The sequence below is a fragment of the Camponotus vicinus genome, unplaced genomic scaffold, assembly GCF_025532165.1.
Source record: "Camponotus vicinus isolate PSW18456_S1 unplaced genomic scaffold, iyCamVici1.0 SCAF_1, whole genome shotgun sequence".
Lineage (NCBI taxonomy): Eukaryota > Metazoa > Arthropoda > Insecta > Hymenoptera > Formicidae > Camponotus > Camponotus vicinus.
The window spans coordinates 11,161,783-11,187,416 of record NW_028141945.1 but is presented as its reverse complement, the minus strand read 5'-3'; the positions used below and the strand labels follow the sequence as shown (position 1 = coordinate 11,187,416).

Here is a 25,634-nt window from a genome sequence, read left to right as displayed (position 1 = left end):
TTGTAACTATTTTTTCATGTAATTTTTAATTAATTTGTATGTTATTTTTACATTACACTTAAAATCACAATAACATAAATAAATGTAAAGTATCGTGTCAATTATTTAACATTTTTAGTTTGTCAATAAGTAACATACGACGAATGAGTTATTTTAACTTAAAATTTAGAGTGGATTTTCTGGGCCATGTGAAAAATGTTATAATTAACATTTTATTTTTTACTGTGTATATACATAGATGATTAATTATGAAATTCGCGTATATCCGCTTTAAAAATTTCTTCCCTCGTAATCGTCTAATAATTAATTTTCTTCTTAATCTGGCAATTAACCCAAATACGGCGTAACTCTTAGAAACTGATTACAATTTACCAAGTTAATTAACATTTATACGCATTAGGTGATATAAAGAAAGATACGGACATTTACAATTTCCATAGCGAATATATAACGTAAATTTCTATATGAGAAACAATGAATGAGAGAGACGGACAGTTACATAAATCTTGTATGCAGCTGCCGCTTTAACGGCGATGAGGAATAGAACGCGACACGGAAGGGAGGCGGGGGAGGGGGTGGGAAGTTTGTCCGCGGATTATTCGCCCTTATCTTACACGCGGGCATTTCTACTTTGCGGCTATCATCGCGCGGCGCCGCTATAACGTCGTAATAAATAACGGCGACAAAGGTCTCTTATTACGTCGTTTTAAACAATACTTCTCGCGGACAATGAGCCGCAATTATTGCTGTCCCTTTCCCACCGCGCGGATTATGCGAGCTCGTTTAACGCGGAGCTTAGAATACGATCGCGTCGCGAATAAATGACGGATAAATGCGAGCGTGTCGCCGAGCGAGTCTCTCTCTCCCTCTCTCTTCCTCCCTTTGTATATATATATGAGTGTGTATGTGTGTATGTGTGTACCTTTGTGTGTTCGCACCTGCCGAGTCGAGTCACTCCATTTAGCAACTGCGTTTCTCCGCAGGAGGATCGTCAGCATCGTAGGAAGAACAACGCTTCGCATTGAAATGCGTTCGACTTTCGGATAGCGAGTCAATTCTTATCGATTTTTTTTCCGGCGAATCCGCAAAAATTTTCGAAATTCCTCGGCGGGGAACTTTAACAGACGACCGCGTTTGGAGTTTTCGATAAATGTGTGAAAGTGAAGTTAATAATTTATTTATGCGATTAATTCGACGATTACGATCGATCGAGAATAAAATATTTTGGCGAGAGGGCGGGTCTGATAAATTAAAAAGAGATCCTTTTCAATATCATTAATAACCGAAATGAAAATTAACGACACTTTTAGCAGCTAACTTACTTACATAGGTACACGTGATCTCGTACGCTGTAATATCGCGTAGAGTCATTATCATTATCGTTAATCGCGACAAGTTGCGCTTATATCGATGAAAACGTGTCTCTCGCGTCTCTCGGGATACGAATAATTTCAAGGCGCGACAATTAAGCGTGTCGATCGATGAAAGCCGAATGCGAGGCGCGAATAAAGCGGAACAAGCGCGTGTAATATATGAAAAGGATGCGATTAAAATAGCGGAATCGTACGATCGCGATGCGTGTTGGTAATGGTAAGGTGAATGCTACAAAGCAACCGTTCGCGTGCATATTTGCGAGAGAGAGAGAAAGAGAGACAGAAACTCTGTTGATCGGCCATAAATGCGATAGAGGCATACTTTGTCGAAGAATTTCTTCATCTTGCATCGTTTCGCTGGATTCAGCGCGACCGAGTATCCGGCGTGCTGTCCTTGTAGATTCTAATTCTAAATCTATCTCTCTCTCTCCAGAGCCCCTCTCTATCTTTCGAACAGTCGATTGGAATGCATTGCCAATGGTTTTAAGAACCTTGAAGCCACTCGACCACGTTTGAAAGTAAGCTGCACAATTTCTTACCCACCGACTCTTGTCACCACTCGGGATAATCGTTCGCGTGTGCGATAATCGCCGCAATGTGTGCGAAATCTGCCCACCAACGCTCGTTGTTGCCGACTCGTAATTTGCACCGACGGATTTTACCGCCGCGGATTGTTGCGCAAAAATAGATAAGAATTCGGAGAAAAGAGATACAAATCGCATTTATTTCCCTCGGAATTTTTTCTCCGTCTCAATGAATATTTTCATCTAGAGATTATTTTTTGACATCATCTCGTAAAAATTACGCGATTCCCTGAATAAAACGCGCTATCTCTATTCGCCTCTTGCATCATAGCCAGTCTTAGAACGCAAAAGAATTTTCTTCGACGATGTTTACGTATCTATATACGTTCTACTTGAGTTCTTTTTGCGGTTACTGTCGTGAACAAAAAAAATCGCAAGCAAAAATACTTTCGATGATATCTCTATGCGATTAGATGAGTGATTAACAGTTGGTCAAAGGAACATTCTCCGGCGAACCGAATATATCGATGTCTATTTTCCAGCCAGATTTTTAAAAAGTAATGTCATTTTTATATCAAGAACCATTTTCCCAATGCTGGTAGATCAAATATGATGAAGCAAATTTTTCGCGAACAAATTTTTCTCTTGTAAGCCCAGAATTTGATGTCGCGAAAATTTTCTGAGTCCTCGAGGAGAGGAGTTAATCACTTTCTACTAAAGATGCAATCGCATCGTGTGACTTCTTTTACTCGGAAAAATTATAAAAATTTCGAAAGGATTCGTAGGACATCTTTGTCTGAACAAAAATCGATATCGCAGAAGGAGACGCTCCGAAATGCCCTGTTCCCGATACTCGCATAATGAGAGACGGTTAACCGGCACGTTTAACCGTGTAATTAAAGCGCGTGCATTTAATCGCGCAGATCCGATAGGCGAGATAGCGTGAATATGGATAAGCCTCGCGAGAGCGCGTACGTGAGATCGGAATTCGACTTGGACTAACGACGCATGACACGACCTTAAGGTGCGCTCTCGTAGAGCTGCCACTCCCGAGACCGAGGCACAGCCGGCAAAAAGAAGCTCGCGGAACAAAATTAATTCAGGGTTGCCTGCGCCATGTTGCACTAGAGTTTCGCTCAAGCGAGCTACGTACACGACGTAGCTGCATCGTCATTACATCCACCGAAATTGCTGTTCACGAGGCAAATTTGCTGCGGGCGCGACGATAAAGGAACGTCACAGAATACATTACGGAATGCAGGGAGAAGCTCCCTCTCTCCCCCCTCCCCCCTCCATTCCCTCTCCCTCTCTCTGGGATCGATCTAACAATTTCGATAAAATTTTCAGAATAGCATGCATGGCAAAATTACATTGTTTTTACACTTGACGGCGAAATAATTTATTTCAAAGGTCTTACCTGTTATTTTTACCTGCGATATAAAATTTATATTGTTATGGATTTTTTTTTATTAAAGATACTTTTATCGAATATTAATTTCAAGCGATATACATTTTCCGCAAGATTTTCTAGTGCGAGGTCCTTCTAAATAGAAGGGGCTTGAACGATCGAACATGGCCGTAGATTTAGACGACCAATCGCGTTAGGTTGCTGCGAAGGGACCGGCAGTTTAAAATGGTGAACACGAAAAATTGAAGAAAAAAGATCCCTCTTTCCCCTCCATCTATTCTTCACGAAGAGAAGATATCTTTTTTATGGGAGAGTATAAATTGGTCGTACAATTTATATTCCCACTATAATTCCATAAAATAAATGCGTATTCAGGGGAAAGAGAGTGTAATTTTAATTAAAGTTAAATAATATAATTTATATTAATTTATGGGAGAAAACAAAATTAAATATACTCTCGCGTTTCCCGATCATTACTCAGTCGTGCAGATTACATTCTCATGTTACAAATTTTAATAATTCACATAAATTGCGAATTATTTACGGACTTAATATTGTAATATACAAACAATTCTAGTTAATCCGCTCAAATTGCGCAAAGTGATTAACCGTAAGTATTGTGCGATTTACGTTGCGCAATTTTTTCATAGGAATTAACACGCTACAAAATTATTACCTCTGGACATTCTAAAAAATGTATCTTAATATATATAATACACAGTAAAAAATAAAATGTTATAACATTTATCACATGTCCCAGAAAGTCCACTCTAAATTTTAAGTTAAAATAACTCATTCGTCGCATGTTACTTATTAACAAACTAAAAATGTTAAATAATTGACACGATACTTTACATTTATTTTTGTTATTGGGACTTTAAGTGTAAAAATAACATACAAATTAATTAAAAATTACATGAAAAAATAGTTACAATAACTCGTAAGAAATGTTGAGGACATTAACATATAATAGTAATTATTTTGACTTAAATTATTCGTAATAGAAACATTTGATTTTAGTAAATTTGATTATTTTGTATGTCAAGGTTCAAGATTATTTAAAGATTCACTTTAACTTTTCTTAAAATGTTAAACTGACTTTGAGACATGTTGATTGTTAAAATGATGATGTTAAAAATACTCAAAGTAATATTCCATTTCTAAGAGATGTATACAAAGTGTCAAGTTATGAAGTTGACATAAATGTAACACATGAAAACGTTATAAAAATAATAACATATAAGTTGTATGTTAATTTAATATTAAAGTACTAATCAAAACGTGGTAACACAAGAAAATTTTAACATATGGACGCACAATTTTTTACATATATATAAATTTTTTTTTCTCGTGTATAAAATTTCATATAATTTTTACGCATATGCCTTTTCAAGATTTCTAAAAAGCAAGTCGCGCATCTCTCTTTCTCTCTCACGACACTTCACTACGCTTGGCCTTCGCGTTGTAACAACGGTGATGTCATACCCTTCTAAACAGGAGGGGCCCGGGCCGCTAAACATGGCCGTGGATTTAGGCGGCCAATCATGATACACCAACGAGGATCCCCTTTCTAAACGGCTCTGCCGCTCTTCGCGAGGATATATTGGTGTATCTGTGAATAGAATGGGCGACGCAAAATGCGACTACTCTTGATCGAGTCTCATCCCTTCAACACTCCATTATAAATTCATAATTATATATATATATATATATATATATATATATATATATATATATATATTAATATATATATAGATGCAATTATTAATACGCTTTTATTAAATTTTATCACCGTAGGCGAAATATAATTGTAGAAATTTCACGTATTTCTTTCCCTCTGAAAATGCTCTATTATTTTATTTATTTATTTTAATTAATTGTTTATTTATTATATTCTGTCGATATCCTCTCGTGTTAGTTTCGCAAATATCACTTTTAATCCAAAGGATCTCTTCATTTTATACGAATTGTTGCGCATTTTCAATTATATTTGATTGTTATAAATAATAAATTTGGTGAAAAGAGCTCATTTTATACAAAACACTTAATTCCAATTATGAAAAAATATTTCATTGAAAAGGAGTATTAATTTGCGAGCTGTACTTGATTTATTTATGTGATTGAAAAGACACAAGTCAATGCGTAGAAGCGTTCCATGATTAATTATTTATTAAATATTCTTCTTCGTATCATTTATCATAATTATTAATTTATGCTCGAATAGGCCTTCATTATTGGAATTAAATATTTAATTGTCGCTTGTTATAACTCGACGAAAAAAAACATATCGATTTCGAAGTTATCTGGAATAAATGAAAAGGCCTTGGCACAAATCTTCGCGATTACAATGTTCCTTAATGGAACACTTTCACTAAACAATCACGCCGTTCGCGATGAATCTACTTGAAACTAACTTTTCCTCTCCCGCCGCGTTTGACGCGTCCAAGAGATGGTCGAAGGTTAATGCAACCACGATCACGATCTAAAAGGATACGTGGTATAACGCGGGACACGCCGCGATATCGAGTAGACCAATAATTATCATTGTCCTAATGCGCTCGCCGATCGCAAATATTTGCGCCGAGCGAGCGAGGCGCATTAATATTTATCGCATGCTAAGCACCGCGACGTCGATGCGACGACGGCCTCGCTGCAGCCAGCCGTTCGTTGCGGCTCTTTTGCAACGATCGGTCCAATTTCAGCCATCGCCCCGCAATATCTTTGGAGAAGAGGAGATAAGTAGGCCGAGAGCCGCGTTTTTTCGCGAGCGTACAATGAGAATTCATATTTCATATTCGCGATCAAAAATTTTATCTCCTTTTAGCTTTTTTTATTCGATTTATGATGGAAATAGAGTTGTGTGCAAGACTTGTCAATATTCATAAAACTATTGTCTTGGTATTGAACATTTTCGAGGACTTAAGTCTTGTCTTGGTCTTGAATCTTTGTAGCAAAAATTGTGTCTTGTATATTGTGTTTTGTTTCGATTTTATTAATAATTTTTAATAATAATAATAATAATAATAATAATAGTAATAATAATAATGATAATAATAATAATAATAATAATATATAATAATATATAATAATAATAATATAATAATAATAATAATAATATAATATAATAATAATAATAATAATAATAATTTTAATAATAATAATAATATTTTATTAATAATTTTTATTCAATATTGATTAATTGTTTAAAATAATAATTAACATAATTTTTATAATATAATTTAATTTGAAATTATTACTACATATAACATTTATTTACTTTCCAAAACACAAAATATACATTTTCGTTATCTTTGTGAAAAGGCAATTGATGTCGAAATGCAAACGGGACTCGTAATACATGTAATCAGAAAATTATATATATTGTACGCAAAGTTTTGTGTAGCTAAATGTGTAAAATTTTACATTTATTTTATTTGTTGTATTAACATTGTTTCTAAATTTATTAATAGAAATATCCTTATTTATTCAGCAAAATTGTTCAAGTTCATAATTTTTTCTTCATCCAATTTATAAATATACATATTTTAACTTTCTTTTAAAAACCAATAATCTTGACAATCTTAATCTTGATAACTAATTGAAAATCTTGTCTCGAATTTCGAAAATCAAATTAGTCTCTAGACGTAACTGAGAACGAATCGCGAGCTTATTATCATTGTCGCGACAATCTCCGAACACAATGTCGAATGTATTGTCTAAAAGTGGGACTGTCGCGTTAAAAGAGGAACGTGTGGTCACCTTAGCGATTATGCGCGCAGAGAGCGTGATGCAGCTGCAACAGCAGCAGCAGTCTCTCTTTCAGACGGCACGAATAGAGGTGAACGCCGAGCTGTGCTAGTCCAAGTATGTGGTAATCGCCGTTCGCAAGATGTTTACGTAATTTTGCCGGCTCTTTTTTCGCATGCATCTTCGCTGATCACGGGCGCCTCGTCCCCTCTCCCTCTTTCTTTCATCTCGTCCCTCCACTCACCACTCGCACGGTGCACCGATGCACGCGATCAACGGTTTATAAGTGCCGTCATGAACGGATATCGCCGATGTCGGCGATTCATGCGTCAACTTCTTTCCTTTCCTCTCTTCAGAAGCGTTAGAATTCTATTCTGTCTTTTTCTCCTGCGCGACTCGAACGTTAAATATTTAAATAATTAAGTCACGAACCAAAGAGCATATGCAAAGGGAGAATCTATAAAAGAAATAAAATTAAGCGAAATACACGTAGTTGTACGTATCAACGTGTGTCTTTAAAATTTAAAATAGATATATTTTAAAATTCTCTCTAATTTTTACTTATGTTAGTGTATACTTAGAGTCTATTGTTGGAAAAGGAATTGCTATAATTGTCGTTGTTTTTCCAATTAGACTCAGAGAAAACATGTGACTCTTGAATCATCACATTGATGATGTTGCTTATGCAAAATAAAACTTTATAAAAATAAATAAAATTAAGCGAAATATGTCATATAGCTCTAAAATTTAATATAGATACATTTAAAAAATTCTCTAATTTTTATCCAGTATATTATTTATTGCTCATTATCAGATTTTATTATTGGAGGAGGAATTGCCAGTTATTGTCCTTCAAATTAGTTCCTACACAGTAAAAAATTGTGCGTCCATATGTTAAAACCTTCTTGTGCTACCACGTTTTGATTAGTACTTTAATGTAAAATTAACATACAACTTATATGTTATTATTTTTATAACGTTTTCATGTGTTGCATTTATGTCAACTTCATAACTTAACACTTTGTATATGTCTCTTAAAAATGGAATATTATTTTGAGTATTTTTAACATAATCATTTTAAACAATCAACATGTCTCAAAGTCAGTTTAACATTCTAAGAAAAGTTGTTTCTAAGAAAAGTTGTTTTGAAAAAGAAATATGTAATTTGCAATTAACAATTCCATATTTTTTCTTAAAAACAACTATGTGTTTTCTTTACACCAATTGATTCCTCTCATTATTTTGTACATAAAAGTATTAAGGTAAGATAACCGAAAAATGAATATTTTACAAGATATTTTACGGTTTATGTAACATTAAGAAATTATTTCAAGCCTCATAACTCAAAAAGTACTTAACGAAAAGGTACTTAATTATAGTGTTTTGGAAAGCTCTCGAGATAAGCTACAAGATTGTGCAAAAATATATAGGGTGTTCCATTTAAAAGAATTGAAGTGACCTTCACGTGACCTTCAAATGACTCTTCAAAGTCAAACCAATGGTACCACTTTATGTCCCCCTTGAAACCATACAACTTTTGCCTGAAACATTTTTTTCTAAAATGCACCGTTTGTGAGACATTTAGGGGTTTCCACACTTTTGACAAACCCTGTATGTTAATGTCCTCAACATTTCTCACGAGTTATTGTAACTATTTTTTCATGTAATTTTTAATTAATTTGTATGTTATTTTTATATTACACTTAAAGTCACAATAACAAAAATAAATGTAAAATATCGTGTCAATTATTTAACATTTTTAGTTTGTCAATAAGTAACATACGACGAATGAGTTATTTTAATTTAAAATTTACAGTGGACTTTCTGGGACATGTGAAAAATGTTATAATTAACATTTTATTTTTTACTGTGTATTCTCTAGGAAAACACGTGACTTTTGAACCATCCCATACAAGTGACTGTTGCGCAAAAGACCCCAGAAGAAGCTGTACATCGGTAGCGAGGTCTCGCAAAAAGGACTCGCTGATGATGTAGCCGACTAAGCGCGATAAGAGAGACGCAAAGAAGATTCGCGGCCAGGTAGATCGCTCGATCTCTACTCTCGCGAGAGATCCGTGTCACACTCGACGAAAAGTCGGATCGGATTACGGGGACATCTCACGATCCATGTACAAGATAGAACGGCGTTTGGCATCGATGTTCGACGAAACTTTCCACGTACACGACGCGGAGTGTGTGTGTCGTGTGAGTGAGATACGCCAAGCCAGGGGATTATTCTGCCTCTCGTGGGCCCCCACGTACCCCGGGCCCCCCTTTATTGCCGTTCGCGAGCGAGCGAGCGTTCTCCTCTCTTCTCTCATCACGGTCGACGAACAGCCGTGCGTGAGCTCCTACTTTTTGTCGGCCGACGACCGGCCCAGGCCGCCGGGTTCTCAATGATTTCAAACCCGTTTCGATGCGCGTACACGCGCGCAACCGTCCTGAACTGACCACTGAAACAAAGTCCACGGCCTGTGTCCGCTTAACGGAATTCCAGTGCGCGCGCTCGCAAGAAACTGGGAATTAGGAATCATCACTTTGATGCGGATGGATGCGCCGATGCCGTCAACGTGTCGATGCTCCATCTCTCTCTTGGGGTATTTCGATATTTCGATGCCGATACCGAATAATAATATTGGCACTTTATGACAGCTATTGATAAGCAAATTCCTGACAATGGAAAAAAGTTGCTCATGGACTGAACTTTGTTCCTGAAATAAGCTGTTCAAATTAAACGGATTCTCTTGGTCGCGTGCAATCGTCAAATGATGCTCCTGAATCTAATAAATCGTTTGAAAAACTTTGCAACTTCTGCCTTTAATTTGTTCATTCAATAAACATACAGCTTAGACCTGGTAGAATCTGATGAAGAAATTTAAAAATAGCTAAATAGATTTTTTTATAGATTACTCTCTCTCCAACATCAAAGATTAAATTTGAGATTTGAAAACGACACCCCAAAGAACAATTAAAACGAAATAAAAAATGGACCTTACAAGCTCGTGCAGCCATAAATTGCGCACCGACGAATGTTCGAATGCACACGCGCATCAACCTGGCGGTAGGTCAGTACCTTCTGCCTATCTGGATCCCCCTTCCTTCCTCTCGCTCCCCTTCCCTCGCCATCCCCTTTTCTGCGGGCAGTCCCGCCGGTGGTTCAGGTTCGCTCGAACCAACCCGGTCATTCGAACCGACCAAACTGGTTTCGCATGTCGTTTTCCGATGTCGCGCCGAGAATTTGATAGATTTCTGCCTTATCCCGATCGACGCCGATCTCCCGCCGGCGCAATTGCAGAAAGGTGCATGCGTGCCTGGCCCTCTGGATCGCGCACGCATGTCCTGCGTGACGGCCAGGATACGAGAGCGGATCGCAAACATTGATACGCTTCACCAAGTGTCAGCGATAACGAACAACTGTCCGTTTGCTAATAATCGCGGGAAAAAAATGCATGATACATGTAGCTCGACGGTATCACGGCTACGTCCGTGAAAGTAGGAGCGTAAATTCGCGATTTGTCATAATGTCAGTGGATGATGCATCACGTTTCGCGGTCTCATTATTCGGGGCCTCTCCGCGACGTATAACAATAATATAACAATAATATAACAGTGATATAACAGTTATATAACAATGATATAACAGTAATATAACAGTAATATAACAATAATATAATCTAATGATTTATGTTTGCACGTGTGTACGCTGCATTATTTGCGCTCTTAATCGTCGAGAAAAGCAGAGTTGTAAATTTACTGCGAGAGGACACCGCTTACAATTAGTCTTTCAAATAGACCGGTGCACGAGGGGGAGCGCGGACTTTGCTCGCCCCGTCCCTCTCGTCCTCGTCGAAAAGGGGGAATAACCGAAATGTGCCGTTGAGACTTGAACTTGGTCGCGCGGCGTTATTTATCGCGTTACGATTGGTCGGGGATTGCTCGGTTGGGTCGGACCGACATGCGTCCCCTGTGCCAGCAGTATGTATATTAATGGTCACGCTGCCTATACCGATGCAATAATCATTCTTTTTCCTCGCGTGCGCGCGCTTAATGACGGCAGGTGCGGTGGTTGTCAGTACGGGGCGGTGAATTTTAACGAATGCTTCGAAACTTTCATTTTTCTTTGCGGCAAGACATTTAGATCGCTGGAGAAAATCCATCATTTTTAATTAGAAAAATTATTTCCTATCGGTCTCCTAGCATTTTTACGCGATCGTTTTTTGCATTGTTTTTTTTTTAACTTTTTTGGCGTAATAATTTTATGATAATTAGAGTGTATGATTATCATAAAATTATTGCGCTAAAAAAAACTTAAGCGATTAGAAAAAATTAATAATGTACTAATTGTATATATCATACAACTATTCTATTTTATAATAATTAGATTGTATCTGATTGTATGCATATTTGGTGACTCAAAACAATTATCTCGTGCGTTCAATTGTTAATTTAATAAATATAGTTAAGTCGAATCATACATCATATTGATTTGACACTTGATCGGGTTCTGTCTTTATTGATCATACATTGTCAACTGGCATTCGGCTTGAAAACGCGAACGATCCTTTGAAGAAATGAAAGGAAAACTTGTTCAGCATTATTATTACGTCGTCTTGGTAAATATAGATTAATACGCCACCTTGAAACCATTGGCAATAATTGCATAAGCTAATCGCTAATTGCACATCTTGTCTGGAAACATTATCTACTAATGTGATTCTGCCTCACCGATTTTCCATCATATTCGATATAAAAGAGCGTACAGAGATATTCGATATACGGATCCGGCGATTCAATGTGACGCGTGTTGCGTAAGGTATCTTAATTATAAATTACGCAAGAGTTATTTTTTAAAATCTTATTTAATTTCTCAAGCCTTCAGCCTCATTAAAAATGCTGCTATTCAAAATGTCGTAATATCTTATTGGCTATTTTTATTCTAATATAATATACATAGATTTAAAAGAGAAATATTGTAAATTTTCTCATGATATGATAACACTATCGCATATGAAACATTTGTCCTAATTAATATTTTTAAATAATCATATTCTGAAGGCGCTCCTTAAGTACCACATGTATGACTCATAAGCAGCAACAGAAATGAAGATAAATGACAGCAGATAGATTTGTTTGGTCCATTCGACCGTGCGTTCGTCAGATAAATCCTTTATTAGTTCGTTCAGAATTTGACGTTGGAGAATGCGATTGCCACTTTGGCAGGTTGTTGCGCCCATTGCAGGACTCGCGTGTTCTAAATTCCGTCGCGAGTCAAGTCGGTCCAATTTCACGGGCATTTTTAATCCGGTCAATGACCTTTTCTATGACGCTCGAAATGTTCATTTCGTTCATCGCGATAGTCCCGTCCACTAGAAACGAAAATGCGTTTTCGACGAACGCATTCGCGTCCAAAAACAACATTCCGATTCGTTATCCAGACACTATACATCCCTACATCCGATGGTTAATTGCACGCATGCTTTGCGTTCAGTTGGCATGAAATCCCTTTAAAAAAAAATTAAATTTTCATTCGAATAATTCAGCGAACCATCCGACATCGTCTATATCTCGGGTCTCGGAGCAAGACTCCCCACGTGTCTTTTTTTTCCTTTTTTATTATAACTCGTTCCAGTAGAGCCTTTATAGTCGCCTCCATCCATCAATGTTCAGTATACCGCCCCCTCCATCGATTACCGATTCTTTCTCATTGACGATGATGGAAATTGGACGACGCGACGGCGAGGTCTGATAAACAGAGTGGACATCCCTCGAGTCACGATCAACGAAATGAACGGGAGTGGAAAGCGCGCGCGGCAAATCCGCGACTCTTAATAACTTCGCTTTACATTCGGACGCATAATTGCGTCCCTTGATCGCGCAGAATGCGCTCGTCCGTGGGAAAAAAAAAAGAGGGACATGTATAGAATTAGCCCCGGCGAAATAACCCAGCGAAACGTTGCGACGTTTCTTCCGGATTCGAGGGCTTTTCCGTTTTCGCCCCCGCGCTCGCATGCACGATGAGTTTTATCCAATTACCCAACCGCGCTCGCGCGTCTACTTTTTCATTTCTCGCAGCTACGGCATATTGTTCCGAGGGGGCAGGGCGCCCCGGGACGTAATAATAAATTCCCCTCCCTCCTCCTCTCTCTCTTTCTCTCTCTATTTCTTTCCCCCCGCCACCCCACTCTCATTCCTACCTTCCTTTACATGTGTCATCGACTGCGCGCCGTTCCGCATTTGGTCGCGAGTGCAGTCGAGGAAAGAAGCGAGAAAGAAACGGGGAGGGAATGTCTGAACAGTCGGGAAAGGAGACGAGAGATCGCAGATGCAACCGAAACGGAAAAAGAAAGGGAGAGAGAGAGACAAAGCTGGTATGAGAGACCCCGCGTCGCTCGCCGCGTAATTGAAACGTCCTGTACACGCCTATAAGGCAGAAGGAACGCCGTTGCAGTTCATCAGTCATTCTGGGAGTACGCGGCCGTCATCGCGGATACATTTGCAACCCCACGGAGCACAAAATGACGTCCGTGCCGCGGTAACGGGGAGAGAAGGAAAGAGAAAGAGGAGAAAGATAGAGAAAGAGCGAGAGGAGGAGCGGGAGAAACGATGGATCGGTCGAGCGGCGCGGCGTGGGGGAGGGGAGCGGGGGGAGAAAGCGCATATACTCACATATGGCTCGTAATCGTGGGGTAGGTCGTAATTGCTCGGCGATACAAAGGATGGACAGAACCCTCGCGGGCAACCCCCATCCTCCTTCCTCTTCTGAAACCACCGCGACGGGAAGGAGGGGGTGGAAAAGCGCCGGGCAGGTCGGAGAGAAAGCCCACGCAAGGGATAAAAAAGGACAACGCCGATAAATTGAACTAGCCCTCCCAAAGATACTCCGCTCCCCGGATACGCGCTTCCGTTGTCATGACAGTCAGGAGATCGCCTTCCCCTCTCTCTCTCTCTCTCTCTCTCTCTCTCTTTCTCTCTGCTCTCGATTTTTTCTCCTCTCACTGATTTCCATCCCTCCGGGACTCTTTGTTTCCGAGATCATCTTTCGCGATTTAATAATGGCTCCCTTTTCACTCTTGCTAATCCACCGGCATCCCACCGTGTTTGTCAGCCGCGGTGAACGAAATTATCGAGGATCCTTGTCGTCCCTCGACATACTTTGCTCGAGGAATCCGTGCAGCAAGCTTGTTATGCAGGATCTGCTAGATTGTGGTATCGCTGACGAGCAATTCTTAGTTTCGTGAATTTGCATTATATTAAATTATCAAACCAGCACATTTAAAGCAGCAATTAAAAATATAACGATTACGCAAACGTACATAATTGTATCGTAATCACCATCTTAAATATGTTCCTCTCTTAAGGTGAAACTATGACGTATCGCCTAAGGACTCGGGCATCATTGTAACTATTGTTCCAAGCTTCCCTATCAAGATCGAGGCAAGTGCAATCGTCGTTTCTCTTGAAATTATTCACATCCTGCGTACGCTCCTCCCGTTCGAGACGAAATATCAGCGCGTACAGAGCCTTCGGGGGGGAAAAAAAATAACGCCAAACGCGTTAGGCGAGCAGCGCTTTTTTCTCGCGATATTTACAACCTCATCTGCTATTTTTTTCTCACACGCGTGGAATTTTCCACGTGCTAAGCGCAAGGGGATACGGCCATCGCCAGACGACCGTGTTCCTCTCAGCGGGGCGCGCGGTAATTAAGGTCGCGCCTTCGTACGAATCGAGGTTCTGGGGAAAAAAATTACGTTCATCGTAGAATGAGAGAAAGGGAAGCGGGGGTAGGGTGGGGGGGCAGAACCGCTCCGTCAGAGTGAGAGGGCATCGAGCGGGCGAAAAATCACCATTGCTTGACCGCTCGCCAGCTCGCTTCGCTCACAGGGGCGGATTCACACAGAGAAACTTTTACAGCTGTCAATTTTATCCTATTTTATCAGAATAATTTTATTTAGGTAAATCTGTGAATTTTATTTCCCTTACAAATTACGTTTCGCGAAATAAGATTTTTTTATTCCATTTCTTTGATTCCTATGCATTTCTTATAATCATCCTTAGAGGTTTCAAGTTGTAAATTCTTGCAAAATAATTTTATATATACATAATATATTGAGGAATATATTTAAAATTAAATGTCGTAAAAATGTTTTTATTTATTTATTTATTTATTTACGTCTTTGCCGCAGATCCCTAAAAATTATATTAGCTTGATAATTTCATCGAGTTATCATCCGTTCCTGTTTGCTTAGATTGCAGATAACGCTTTACCATCGGCAATGCATGCGCGTGCACTTCGACAGCGGGAGAACGGGTCCGGGATCGAGGGAGAACCGCTAATAGAAGCACCCTGCAATGAGAAAGTCTTGAACTGCCGGTCGCATTAGACGCGATGTTACCCGACTCGCGATTTTACGCGATTTTCCGCGCGCGCGATTTCCCATTTACCGGCTAGAACGATCCCGTTAATGTCCTCCCTCCCCCTCCGACGGAGGATTATATTGTAATCGAAGTAATTTATGGAAACGGGTGCGTGATTACGCCGGAAACGCACGGCGAGCGATTGTGAGGCCTTGATTCGCCCCGCGCGCCCCCGAAGGCGGAATGTTAATCTGAAATGTGGCGCGGGGGCAACCGCGGTTTTATGAGAAAGAATCATCGTGATACCGATGATAATTTCTTCGAATAATGTTCTTCCGTGTCGGAGGGATAGCGGTCGCACAACGGAAGCTAGAGACTAGAGCTAGAAACTAGAGACCCTTTAATGAGGAACTGGATACGCGAACGAAAATGGCGATCGCTATTATAGCATTTTCCAAGTGAAATTAATTTTGTATTTATTAAATTCACTTCACGTTAATTCATATAAACTGTTTCAATATTTGTATATCGGCTAAAATATTTCTTTGCAATTTTCTTATAATTTTATTTTCTAAATTAACGATTATTTTATATAAAAATCTTTCAGAATTTCTTTAATTTATACTTTTTAGAAGTTTGTCTAATTTATTTAATCAAACAAAAGAAAAAGTATTAGTATTCATTTTTATAACAAACTTTTAATTTAAATATTTCTGAATATTTGCCATTAAATATTTTGTTTAATCTTTTTTCTGTTAATATCTTGAATACAGCACGAAATATTTTAAATAATGGCGCCAAATATAACTTCTTATTAGTTTTATCATTTTCTTAAAATCTTTTTTAATTAATCGCAAAAGTCATCAGTGTCCAAATTCTTATTAAAGTGTCTCTAATCGAAGCGGATCGTCCAGGAGAACAGGAGCAACGTTCGCCAATTGGCCCATTTTTTATTGTCTAATAAGATTCCAGAAGGTTTCATCGACGATTTTATTCTTTCTCAAAGGCCAAATAAGCTGTGCTGGCTAGGAAAGGTGTACCTTAATCACCTGCAAGTTTGCAACGAGCATCTCACATAAATGCTCTCGTATTTATTACATCGATTTTCTAAGGCATTTTTGCATTAATGCCTAGATATTTGTATGCTTATTAGCAGTAAAAAGAGGTATAAATTCTTGATATATTCTACTAGCTTTTGTGATATAATGAAAGAAATCTAGCCGCATAGTTGCATAGTTTTTCTTATACTTCGCTCGGTTCGCATTGATTGTTTGCTCTTAACGAGGGTGGGTAATTTGTGGCATGTTTTAATGAACGTCCATAATAAATTCAACACGCATTTAATTTAATGCAGTACGACAATAAGCTTCCTCCAGAGTAACCGAGAAGCTCGCCCAGGAGATACACGTTAAATGCAGATTTATTCGATTTATTTCCCCTGCTCGCTCCCATCCGCTGCACGATGTTGATAGAAAGTCGAACAGGGTAATTGCGTCCGTTGGGTAAACCGGAGGATAAAGAAACGCGATAATTTTTCTGACAATAAAGCTAAAACGTATCGCGAAATATTAAAAAAAAAGACAAGTATTCGTTTAATAATTATATAAAAAAATATTAATTAATATCTCATGCAAAGATATTTCTTGACGAATTATTCGCGTCTATTATCTTCCTTGCAAATTGTTTAGCGATTTTTCTCTTACGTTGAAAGTCGTATTGAAAGCTCACGAATTGCATTCCATTATTATGACTCTTATTCACGTCCAGCCTCCAGTTTCTTACGGCTTTAAATGACTCACGCGCGACATTTACACGGCATTCTAATGTCCAGTCAAAGCGCCGTTCACGCCTCACAATCGGCAGCACATCCGAGCAAAGTCGCGACACACGATGATACTATCGAGAGTCTGGAAATCGGCGAGAGAGAGAGAGAGAGAAAGAAAGGGAGAGGACGCGGGGAAAGGATTGGACGAGATAGGAATTTTTCTCGGAGCAGCCGGAGCGCAAAGGAAAAAGATTAATTTGTTGAAAACAACACTTTATCTGGCAGCGCTGTTGGGTAGCGTTCGCGCGTGTCAGATAAGTCTTATCGCAATAATTACGTTATCGTGAAAACGTCTTTTCGCGGCGCACTCGCGAAAATTCGCTGCCGTAGACACTCTCTACGCGAAAAATATACAGGCTCATGCAAATCGCGCCGATACCGTCGTTCATTATCGCTCGACCAATGTTCTCTTTCAGCCGTCAAACTGCCCCCTCCCCCCTCTCTCTTTCTCTCTCTCTCTCTCTCTCTCCGTAAGAGCGATCGAGTAATTTCGTTAATAATAATTGAAGTAATTTGCTTCGCGCCGGCACTTCGGATCGCCGATCGGTCCAGATACAACGTGGTAAAACCTGTTTCCATTCCGGCAAAACGACACGGACGAGCCTTCCAGCAGGATCGCCGGTATATCACGTACGCCGGTATATCGATGTACTCTGAAAAATAATCGACCATTTACGATATATTCCCGGACGAATCGAAGCGATGCAAGGCACTCGCCTTGTTTTTCAATTATTTCTATTCTACTGTGTTTCTTTTTTTTTTTCTTTCTTTTTACAAGGAAACGAATTTTGCGAAATTTTTTGCGTAAAATCGAATTAAAAACGGCATTAAAGCATCTAACTCTTTTACACAACGCGAGGCCATTTTCGCGCTCGACAAAACCCGTACGTGCCCATAAGAATCGTACGCTTGCTGGTGCAACGATCGTCGAACCCGTTCGAGATCCATCCCTTTTTATCCGTCCAGTCGCGCGCTCCTCCAGCTGATGGTCATCCGACGTGCGTGATCCTCAGGGTTACGCGAGTCGCGCGAAAAAATATTTGAAGCGCACTCGAACGGTGCCGGCCTTGAACGAGTTTGTTTGCGAGGTCCGCTTTATCGTTTGAAAAGGCTCGAGCGGCTTATTTTTGCGGAAAGCAAGACGTTTGCGACTTCCAACTGTCATTGTCGTTGAAAAAGAGCCTCGCTTAAAAATTGCAAACGCGCATTAAGCCGCTCGTCTAATCTAACATGATGGAAATGATAGTGCAACGGGCATTGTCAGTAATTTTTTGCAGATAAGACGCGCGAATTCCTGCAAATTTTCTATCGTTACTATAAATATACACAATTATTATATGATAATTTATTATCTTTTTCCCTTTATAATGATGAAAGTGCGCGTAAAAATCGAGCTATTGATAATTTATAATGAATAGAAGCGATAAGGATTCTTTATGGCATTTAAAAATAATTCAATTTTTTTTAATGAAAAAGCATCGTAAACCAAATCTTTTCGAATAATTTATTATTAACTAGAAATTGTTGCGTATGTAATTGCGTTCGTAAAGAAGAAAATGGTCTGTAGGTTGCTTAGAAATACTTATCGCTGACATAGAAAGACATGCGAAATCGACCAACGATGTAACTAATTCCGCCGCAATTTCCTCTTATCTCGGACGTTAATTAGCGTGCAAATGCATTATCGTGTTTCGGGTGCGAGCAAGTCACATTTTTCTCGACCTCTCCTATCGATAGAATTCCGACTAAAGCGAAACTCGTATTCTCCAATTTTCTTCGATTCTCAGTTAAAAGTGTAATGTTGCGTTATATTTTAAATTGCGCATTATTTTCAGGAATAAATATATAGCATATAAAATAGTATTTATAATGTTAATTTTGAAACAAAAATATCCAAGTAAATTATTTTTAAATTTTTACGCATGAAAGATACTTTAATGATTATAGCACAGATGATGAAAGCGGAATATGTGGATTTGCTGTCTCTAATATCTCTTGCATTAGAAATAAAATGTACGCATTAGATCTAATAACTTCGATCGCATGATGAACAGAACCTCTTATAAATTTCTCACCAAAACCTAACTTGCTCGATGGCCATGCGAGTGTGCTTCTCCAATTTTCTACAATTTTCAGTTAAAAGTGCAATGTTGCGTTATATTTTAAATTGCGCATCATTTTCAGGAATAAATATATAGCATATAAAATTAGTATTTATAATGTTAATTTTGAAACAAAAATATCCAAGTAAATTATTTTTAAATTTTTACGCATAAAAGATACTTTAATGATTATAGCACAGATCATGAAAGCGGAATATGTGGATTTGCTGTCTCTAATATCTCTTGCATTAGAAATAAAATGTATGCATTAGATCTAATAACTTCGATCGCATGATGAACAGAACCTCTTATAAATTTCTGACCAAAACCTAACTTGCTCGATGGCCATGCGAGTGTGCTTCTCCAATTTTCTTCAATTTTCAGTTAAAAGTGCAATGTTGCGTTATATTTTAAATTGCGCATTATTTTCAGGAATAAATATATAGCATATAAAATAGTATTTATAATGTTAATTTTGAAACAAAAATATCCAAGTAAATTATTTTTAAATTTTTACGCATGAAAGATACTTTAATGATTATAGCACAGATCATGAAAGCGGAATATGTGGATTTGCTGTCTCTAATATCTCTTGCATTAGAAGTAAAATGTATGCATTAGATCTAATAACTTCGATCGCATGATGAACAGAACCTCTTATAAATTTCTGACCAAAACCTAACTTGCTCGATGGCCATGCGGGTTACCAGCACAACGCACCGTTTATGATTCCCTCTCTCCTTTCGCTTAGTTTCCTCTCCTCGTCCACGTTTCTCCATCGTATGCCCGGCACAAGGGTTCCCTTGTACTCGATACAGGACGAGGCAAAATGCCCGATGGCGATACCATTTCGCTGCTGCAGATAAATTTCTATCCACATTTTCTACCTTCCCCCCATTTGAGAAATGAAAACGTTCCCTTAATGAAAATCGGATCTCCCGATAAATATTTTTTGTTCGGTTTATCCTGCAAGTCGATTTTATATACTTTAAGATATTGAACGTTGAAATTGAGCGGCTGTTTTACTTCTTTTCTGCTTCTGAAACACGTTTGAAATGTTGGAATAATTGAGGGATTCTTCGTTTTACTCTTTTACGTGTGAGTTTATTCTTGCATAAATCGAAGGTAATAATAATTATTAAGATAATACTGCTGTGATAGCATATATTAGCTAAATATATATTCATTACATGTTTAATTATTGTTATTATATAGGAAAATTTTTAAATGTCAAAATTTCGGGAACGTGAGGGATCGATAAAAATTAAGAAAAAAAATAGAGATTTTGTTCGTCACTAAAAAAATAATATTAAAATCATTAAATTTATCGAAAAATATCATGAGATAAAAGTGTAAAACATAAAATTAAGAATGGAGAGTGAAATAAAATCCTCCTGAAGTAAAATTGGAAGATTGTAAATAAATGCACAATGCGGGATTATTATATTTTGTTTACTTTATAATTTGTTTGTGTTGTGCATTAAAAAAGTGACAACAGTGAATAAATAAATATGAGAGAAAAAAAAGATAAGAGAGCTTTTTCTTGTTCTTTTTTTGCGATTTACTTCAAAACGAAGCAGAGACGAGCAAATCTCTAAAGGATTTTTTTCTTACTTTATCGATTCTCCACTCGTTCTTAAAATTTTGACATTTAAATTCGGAGATCCTGTATAAAAAATGTAATAAATCGCGCGCATGAAAAAAATTGCATGTAAAAATATACAAATTTTTCGCATAAATATAATAAAATATAATAAATCTCCGGTCTTCACTTATATCATCTTATTTCTTATATCTAATTTTTATATTTCTTATGCTTCATTATCTCGTTTTTTACAGAGACACGTGTCGGATCGTATCGTCCGACGAATAAATGCGTAGTAGTCGTATCGATGATAATTCAAGTCCCCTCCCGTTGTTCTCTCGCAGAGCGGGAGAACGAAATAGGGAGATTTCTGGCCGGTAAATAACGAGTACACCACCTCGCGGAGGCCGGTGACCCGTGTTGTCGCGTGCAAACCGCGTTATCTCCGAGCGAGAAAATCGCAAGGCGACGAGAAGGCGGCTATTTTCGCGTACAATTTTCGCCCACGATATATTGCTTCGCGAATTTTTGTTTTTTCCTTTTCCTACGCAACGCACAGTGTGTCATCATGCATCATGTTTATATATCCGGGACAGGACAGCATAGAAAGGTACCGTCGTTTGCTTCGATAAGCGTCTTGTACGCAAATTAAATAACCATTGATTAGATTAACGTGTACAAAACACGTCTTAATAATTATTTCAAGCAACGGCACAGAATTCATTTTGTCGCCTGTAAAAGATAAATCGAGCTTTTCACGCTCTTCCGCTGTAACTCTGTTAATCTGCTCGAGCAAATGTCACGCACGCCACGTGTGAATATTTTGAATAGGATTCTTCATCGACAACAATAAATAGAAATATTGAATTATATCGAAAGTATTTTTCTTTTATCAAAGAGAATATTTATTCTTGAGAGATAAATAATTTATTTATTTATTTATTAAAAAAGAAATCTCTTTTCTATACAATAAAAATAAAAGAGACACATCAGTAGATGCTTATGCAATAAATTATATAAAATGATTGACAAAAAAATAACTTTTGATAATAAAAACAATATTTAGCGAATAAATTCAGTAGCCAACAAAAATTAAATATAAAAAATATTATTATAAAATAAATTATAATTAAACAACTGAACAAGATAGTACTCTATACAAGTCCCTAGCAAGTTTCCTGGCATCAAAATGATTAACAAAACTTTGCCTAAATATATAATAACATTATTTCTCAAAATAATACTAAAAGACTGCAAGAATATTTCATCAGTGTTTGATCTAGCTTATTCATCGAGATGCTTGTGGAAAGCTCGATCATACGCTGTCAAGCCTCTCTCGGTACCTAATCCATTCTCGTAATTACTAGTAACTTAACACTCACCATTACCGTGTTTCCAAAGATCGCTATCTCAGATAATAAAGCGAATGCGCGCCGTTTTGGCATCGGTCGGCCAGGACAGATCGGTTTCGGCAAAACCGAGCTAATCTACACGATAGACACGGGTGAATTAGCCCGTCGTCAATCCATTAACGTGCGTCCAACCGAGGAATATCTCGATCGCAGTATCGCAGGAAATATCAGTTCCCTCTATTCTGCGATCGATCCATCGATACGCAGGGTAAGTAACGTTCGCGAAAGGGTTGTGCGCGTAAATTCCGTTGACGGAATGATACTCGGATATACGCGTGATTCCGACCAGCGCTATCATCATCCGCCTGCCTGCTACCGATAGTTTATCGGGCGATTTGCGCGCGTGAGCGCGTAACACGAGATCGTTTACCTGGGCTTACTGCAATTCTTCGTCCTTGAAATAGAATCCATCAAATTGTCTCCAAAATGTATTATCATTTGTATCATTTAAACAATGCAGAGATTTCGCAAAAATATATGTGTGAAAAATCCAATACATGAAAATAATCACTCATTCTTATTATTATGTTGTACAAACACTGGTCTGTTCAAATCATATCAGATTTTATATAATTATGATTTACAATTGATGAGCACACAGTAAAAAATTGTGCGTCCATATGTTAAAATTTTCTTGTGTTGTCACGTTTTGATTAGTACTTTAACGTAAAATTAACATACAACTTATATGTTATTATTTTTATAACGTTTTCATGTGTCGCATTTATGTCAATTTCATAACTTAATACTTTGTATATGTCTCTTAAAAATGGAATATTATTTTAAGTATTTTTAACACAATCATTTTAAACAATCAACATGTCTCAAAGTCAGTTTAACATTCTAAGAAAAGTTAAAGTAAATCTCCAAATAATCTCGATCTTTGATATACAAAATAATTAAATTTACTAAAATAAAATGTTTCTATTACAAATAATTTAAGTTAAAATTTTATTACTATTACATGTTAATGTCCTACAATAATTCTTATGAATTATTGTAACTATTTTTTCATGTAATTTTTAATTAATTTGTATGTTACTTTTACATTACACTTAAAGTCACAATAACATAGATAAATGTAAAGTATCGTATCAATTATTTAACATTTTTAGTTTGTCAATAAGTAACATACGACGAATGAGTTATTTTAACTTTAAAATTTAGAGTGGACTTTTTGGGACATGTGAAAATTGTTAAAATTAACATTTTATATTTCACTGTGCATGATTAACAATAACAAAAAACTTTCCCCCATTTGTAGAATCAAATAAAAATCCTCTCTATTAGAAATTTCCCAAATTTTTCCCAGATACAGCATAGATTCTAATAAAATTGTCCAAATTTATCTCAAATAGATACATCATATTATAACATTAATTAAATATAGAAGATTCAGAATATTTAATTGATTTTTTAATTTATTTAATTAATCGAGAGCTTCGATAAAAATTCGATAATCGATTAATTAGCTCATTGTAAATTTTTACTTGATCAAAATGTTTCGAATATTTGGCTTAATTGTAATGTCAAATGAAAATCGGAAGGAAATTTTGAAAAAATATATTAAAGCAAATAATATTTATTTGGTTTACACTAACATTACACTTTTAAATGTTTGAATTTCCAACCGAAATTATGATTCTTTAGAAAAATCCGATTAGATTTCAATTAAATTCCCCGATCACTTATCTATGCAAATATCTTTATAATTATTACCGTGAAATCGTGCGATTGACTTTTTTCTGAAACGAGATCCACGAAATATCTATATCCTCTTCGTTAGCGAGTCCGATGACGAATCGTCTTGCCGATAGTTGATTAAGCGATTTGTGGATACGAGAGATGGCCCGCTTTTTTCCGGCGCGCGGATTTTCGCGGAAAAGCTCGAAGCAATCATGTATGTGCCATTGAATGCTCGTAAAGTTTGCGCATTCGATTTACAACCGGCATTCCTCGCGATCGATCGTAAAGATCACCATGATCATGGTGCTCGATCGAGAGAGAGAAAGGTCTCTGTCGAGATAATCCGAAACGCGGGCGGGACGACGCCTATCTATGTCTATCTTTGTCTATCTCGTGGGATATTGACGCTCAATGGCGGCCGAGTTTGCTTGATGAATACACACACACATCACATCCTCGAAGAGCGGATAATTGTAATAGCGGATGAACAAAATCGAAGAGCCAATTCAATTAGAGATGTAAAAACTTAAGCCTTCGAACGATCGGAAAAAGAAGCGTTCGCTCTTATTTGATAAACTGAGGATGTAATATGACATTTCTGTTAATACTTGAATTGACCAAAAAAATCAATTACATTTTTCCAAGGAATATATAATGAATGACAAATTGCAAGTTTATGATTAAAGCAAATTTACTCCATATTCTCAAATTGATTTCTGTAAACGGTAAATTATATAATATTTAAAAATTTTTATATAAATTATTATATTATTAATTATTTTCAAAGGACTTATGATTCATTGTATCCATTTAACTTACCAATATTTTTCATATTACACAATAAAAAATAAAATGTTAATTATAACATTTTTCACATGTCCCAGAAAGTCCACTCTAAATTTTAAGTTAAAATAACTCATTCGTCGTATGTTACTTATTGACAAACTAAAAATGTTAAATAATTGACACAATACTTGTGACTTTAAGTGTAATGTAAAAATAACATATAAATTAATTAAAAATTACATGAAAAAATAGTTACAATAACTCGTAAGAAATGTTGAGGACATTAACATATAATAGTAATTATTTTGACTTAAATTATTTGTAATAGAAACATTTGATTTTAGTAAATTTGATTATTTTGTATGTAAAAGTTCAAGGTTATTTGAAGATTCACTTTAACCTTTCTTAGAATGTTAAACTGACTTTGAGACATGTTGATTGTTTAAAATGATTATGTTAAAAATATTCAAAATAATATTCCATTTCTAAGAGACATATACAAAGTGTCAAGTTATAAAGTTGACATAAATGTAACACATGAAAACGTTATAAAAATAATAACATATAAGTTGTATGTTAATTTTATATTAAAGTACTAATGAAAACGTGGTAACACAAGAAAATTTTAATATATGGGCGCACAATTTTTTACTGTGTAAATATCCTTTTTTGAATTTCGACGAAAATATTTCGAGAGGAAACGACCAACGACCGAGGTTCTCTTGAACGACGCGATGCTAAAGCGACGTCAGCGACGAGTGTTATGATAGCGTAATCGCCGATGAAAGAGTTAACGTTGTAAATCCGACGGCCGGTGAATGGAAACGTGAA

General features: G+C 37.0%; 2 long non-coding RNA genes across 13 annotated transcripts in view; one reads left to right on the top strand and one right to left on the bottom strand.

The window, feature by feature from the left end:
- Window positions 1-25,634, bottom strand: part of LOC145974398 (uncharacterized) — a 203,879-nt gene that overhangs the window by 31,728 nt on the left and 146,517 nt on the right. For 2 of the 8 annotated variants that reach the window (XR_014439657.1, XR_014439661.1), the window contains exon 1: window positions 17,111-17,291. The exons of the other annotated variants lie outside the window; for them this stretch is intronic. This is a non-coding gene — a long non-coding RNA (uncharacterized LOC145974398). Of the gene's footprint in view, window positions 1-17,110; window positions 17,292-25,634 lie in introns of those variants that run through there. 8 annotated transcript variants of the gene reach the window in all.
- The window catches only part of LOC145974447 (uncharacterized), a 112,891-nt gene that overhangs the window by 58,798 nt on the left and 28,459 nt on the right, over window positions 1-25,634 (top strand). For 2 of the 5 annotated variants that reach the window (XR_014439678.1, XR_014439682.1), the window contains one exon: window positions 8,935-10,665. The exons of 1 other annotated variant lie outside the window; for it this stretch is intronic. This is a non-coding gene — a long non-coding RNA (uncharacterized LOC145974447). Of the gene's footprint in view, window positions 1-4,802; window positions 4,918-8,934; window positions 10,666-15,298; window positions 15,834-25,634 lie in introns of those variants that run through there. 2 more of the 5 variants (XR_014439689.1, XR_014439690.1) reach the window with 2 other exon arrangements.